This window comes from Capsicum annuum, chromosome 5 (genome assembly GCF_002878395.1).
Source record: "Capsicum annuum cultivar UCD-10X-F1 chromosome 5, UCD10Xv1.1, whole genome shotgun sequence".
Lineage (NCBI taxonomy): Eukaryota > Viridiplantae > Streptophyta > Magnoliopsida > Solanales > Solanaceae > Capsicum > Capsicum annuum.
The window spans coordinates 28,745,340-28,750,455 of record NC_061115.1 but is presented as its reverse complement, the minus strand read 5'-3'; positions in this window follow the sequence as shown (position 1 = coordinate 28,750,455).

Genomic DNA, 5,116 nt, shown 5'->3' with positions numbered 1-5,116 from the left:
CTTTTTTCTTCCTCCTTCCATGAACAACAACTAACCTCCGCTCCACAAACCTCATTCCTCTTTCTTCTTCTTCCTCCTCCTATGAACAGCTGACCTCCATCGTTGGAACAGCGACAATCATGGTGGACTGCTGCGACTGATTCTGATCGCTGGTTTCAGCGTTTTCTGGCGAAGAATTCCATCGCAGGTGCTCTGGGGAAGTTCGTCGATCAAATTTTTTGGTTAAATTGAATAAGGTTAAAAATTTGTAGAATTTATTTTTCTACTCAATTCCATGGTTATAATTAGCTTGTAAACTTGGTTGAAGGAATAAGGTTGATAAATATAGTTCCAATATCTTGATTTGTGAAGAAACTATAGTTTCATTGTGATAAAGCAATAAGCATTTGAATAAGTTAGTCGTGATTCTATTGATCTCTTCTTTCTCATGTTGTTTAAGTGTAGTGATTTTTAAGATTTGAAAATTTCGAAGGAAAAAAAAATAATGGTTAAAAATTTAAATGAATTTCTTTTTTTTTTGTGATTTGCTCTTTGAATTTTTTGTGTGTTGAAATTTAGCAAATTCTTGGAGAACGATACCTTAAAGAATTGATTTTTATGTATTTTTGGGATTTAATTTGTTGATTCTTGATCTTTATAGGAAAGTTTATTTGTTGTATAATTTATGTATTTTATTATTGTGTATTTGATTGAAGATTTTGGTGAATAGAAGTGAAAAAAAAATAAAGGAAGAAGAAGAAATGAGGGTGGTGGGGTGTGAGGAAGAAGATGAAGAAATGCGGATGGTGGGGTGTGAGGAAGAAAGGGAAAAAAATAATGTTTAAAAATATAAAAGTGGGCCCTACTAAAAAATTTTTATACTTTTTTTCCACTAAAACACGCCTTTATTTTTTTTGTCACATCAGCTGTTAAGGGGGTAAAATAATACACTTTAAAGTTCATAAGGAGGTAAATAATTATTTGATTAGTTTAGGGTATAAAGTAAGTTTTTGCTAACATGTTCAGGAGGGTTTTGATGTATTATCTCAACAATAAATAATGTCATGAATATGACTATTAATTATTTTTGGGGTTATGATATTAAAAAATTTTGGTGACTTTTTAGTTTCTTAACATTGAATATTTAATATAATTAAGAGAAATAAATGAGTGATTTTTAATTTATTTTAATCTAGAACATAAATGAGAAAAAATAAAGAAAATCCCAAAAAGAGAATAAAGATAAACTTACTTCTTGACCAAAGAAAAATGTCATACCTCTTCTTTTATTCCTACCTTCATTATTATCAGTAGATTAGTAGATTGTATATTTTAAAAAACAAAAAACTTATATAACAAAATATCAATAAATTTTTATTTTAGAAATAAAATAATCAATTGGAGAGTATTTCATGTTTTCCTTTGACACAGAGTGTAAAATTTTGTTATAAAGTCTTATTTTTGGAGAATACATATCTTATTTTTGGAGAAATAATCAATTAAAAATTTTAAAATAAATAACAATAAATATATATACTCATATATATTTCTTAATCATTCAAACTTCTAATTTTTGAATGGGTTCAATCTTTTGTCACAACCTTTTTAATTGACTGACATAATTTAATGTTAGGTTATGAGATGTAAATTATTTAAAAATTTTGATATTTTAAGAAAACATACTCAATTGAGGCATTTAATTATGAAAGTTGAGTTTTAGATAAGAAAATAAAATGAAAATCATGAGTATTAAAATTAAATAAATGTGAGCTTTAGTGATATACCACATAATTTAAATTAGAGAGAATTGAACAAAAAGAAGAAAAGTGCTCTATTACGTCTAAGTTGTTTATATGCTCCATTGCTTTCAATAATAATCTTAAAGTTTTTAATGTCAAATAATAAACCTTCATTCAGAATTTTCTTCAATCTGTACACTAGATTTTTTCCTATTTCAACATGCATTAAATCGACCTAGCCAAATAGAAACCTTAGCGACTATCCAAAGACGTAATAAAAAATTTACAATTAATTAAAATGAGACCAAAATACCTTCTAGTATAAAAATCATACCCAAAGTAATAAACTTAACTCACTATTTCTCTCGGTACTAACGGATTCTCATATTCTAAAAACTCCCTCACAAGTCAATCGTTTCTACTACAATTTGTAAATCAAGAAAGGATTTAAAAAAACATGTGTTGCATAGGTAGAAAGAACTTACAGAAAAATATAATATCCAGAAGGAATCAAAAAAAAAAAAAAAAAAAAAAAAAAAAAAAAAACATGTGACCTTTAAAATACTTGTTCCACATTTGGTTTAGTGAGAAAATCCAAACAAAAAGTAGTAAGCAGAAATACAAAACTTAAGCAAATATTAACCTAAAAGTTCATATTGTTGCTTAAACTTGGTTTGTACAACTCTTATCTTTTATATACGGAAAGGAAGGTGGAAATGAATATTGTAGCAATATTGAAGAATTTTCAGATTATATACTATCCCATTCCAATGGAGTATTATATATTCACTATAAGAGACCTTCCACATTAGTAACTCCTCAACTCTTCCTCATTCTTAAAATTATTATATAATTAATAGAGTTAAATATAGTGGCTTTTGAATTTTCTTTAAACACATAAATATTTAAATGGAGAAAAAAAACTCAATTAATGTCAAAAAAATCACAAAAAGGATAAATGACATTGAAGGTCTCTAAGGCATACCACATAGGATGGACTAACATTCTCTTTTACATATATATATTGATTTTATAAGTTGGCTTGTAATATTTAAAATCGAGTCAAAATGAAAAACACCTTTAACTACACTAGATTAGAATTTATACGACAATTTTTAATCCATAGTAAAAATAATTATCAACTATGAAATTTGATCACAATAATAAATTTGTGTCTATCTCATTTTGTAATGACAAATAATTAATGCTATTAAGTCAACTACTCTCACAACTTTTTAAGTGCTTGAAGTAAAACTATTACTTAGCTATGATATTTTATTATAAATAACCTTTCTATGGCTAAAATGTTATTATTGCTACAACAAATTTAATACATGACAAAAATTAATAATTAGCTATAAGATTTTATCTGTTGCAAAAAATCTATGGCTATGTTAGTTAACTATTGCCATGATTATTTTGTAACTTGAAGCAAAAATATATATTTTAGGTACAATTTTTGTTCCAAATAATTTATTGTGGCTAAAAGATTACTATTACTACAATAAATTTAAATTTGTGGTAAAAACTAATAATTAGCTATAAAATTTTATCATAGTAAAAAAGATGTTGCTATAATTATTTTTGTAACTTGAAGTAAAAATATTTATTCAACTATTATTTTTTATTTTAAATAATTTGTCATGGCTAAGAGATTATTATTACTACGATAACTTTATACTCGTGGCAAAAACTAATAATTTGCTACAAATTTTTATCATAGCAACAAAGACGTGGCTATATCATTTAACTATTGCCACAACTTTTTTATAACTTGAAGCAAAAATATTTATTTAGCTATAACATTTTGTTTCAAATAGTTTATTGCAGCTAAAAGGTTACTAGTGCTACAATAACTTTTATAACATTACAAGAAAAACTTATGATTAGCAACTGAATTTAACTGTAGCTATTTAGACAATTATTGTCACGATTGTTAGCAATTATAGAAGAAATGAGGAATTAGCTTTGTCAATCAACTTTTCATGGCTAAGAAACTTTACTAATTCGTAGATAGCTATGAAATTCGATTTCTCGGGGCTATTTCTAGGTAATAGCTACAATTTTCAAATTCATAGCTATAGATGCATTGTGTTGTAGTGTCAATAAAGCCCATTCTTTCAACTTGTTCAATAAATGTTTTAGGCGCTAATCCTTTCGTCAAAGAGTAAGCATTCATAAGCTTGGTGCTAATATATTCAATTGACACTTTATGTTTCTGGACTTCTTCTTTAATCGAAAAGTATTTCAAATTCCATATGCTTAGCACCTTTCGAATACTTATCGTTCACTATTGTAGTATTATAACAAAATAAATTTTCAACAGCTTTGAGAGGAATAAATTCCTTAAGAACACACTGTGAATTCGATGAACTTTATTCTGTTTATCTTTATCTCTTTCTAACCATTGGTTTTACAATTTTCATAAATTAGTTTGAACTTCTTTGTTGTTCTTGAAGCTATTCTTGAACTTGATGTAGAAGTTTATTGTTGTAAATGTAGATTTTGTACCCGAAAAACAACAAGAAGTATGTTACTCCTTAGCACACTTTCTCGGTCCAGCTAGTTATATGGAGTTTACCTGTGTAGTTTGTGAATTACCAACTCCAGTGAGCAACAAACATCACAACTAGGACATTCCTAGCCACAACAGTTCCACAGGAATTGACCATCGAATCTAAAAAAAGATTACATGGTCAAGGCGCAACTACATCAAAGCGAAGTTTATTTGTATGCACTCAAAAGGTAATGACCACGAATCGGTTCCATACTTCCATAGTATAAAGGTGAAGCAATTTGTGTGTTAAACTCAATTGGTACAATATAGGTCTATCCGTAGTTGATACACATAAAATCATGACTATCACCGTTGGTCAATGCCATCACCAACCGCCATATAAATTAGTTAAAGGAAAAAAGGCATAATAAGTTGCTTACTAAATTTGTCCCGATAAGTCATCTGCATAGTCCAATGTACGAGCAACCTAGCCTTTTATTTTCCATATATGGGTTTTTTGTTCGAACGTTTATATTACAAGATTGTACTATATATTATTGTATTTTACTGTTTAAATCGTTTACTGTTATGCTTAGTTTAGTGCTCATTCAATGTCCTGTCACGGCCTAGGTACCAAATTTGATTGATAACAAAATCTCTCACATCAAATCCAAGTTAATAATAGACAAATTCACTTGGGTAGTAAACATAATCTTTTATTTCAAAATTAAAAAGAATACAAAGTTGTATATTTCCAAAGAGTAGTCAGTAATTCATTGTCCTTGTTCAATTTTGTACATTGGCGGATGAAAAAAAATAGTGTACGTGTATCAGCTATACCTAAGTTCAAAATGGCCTTTTTAGGTTCTTCAAGTCCAAAGAATCAATACACTCTACCTTA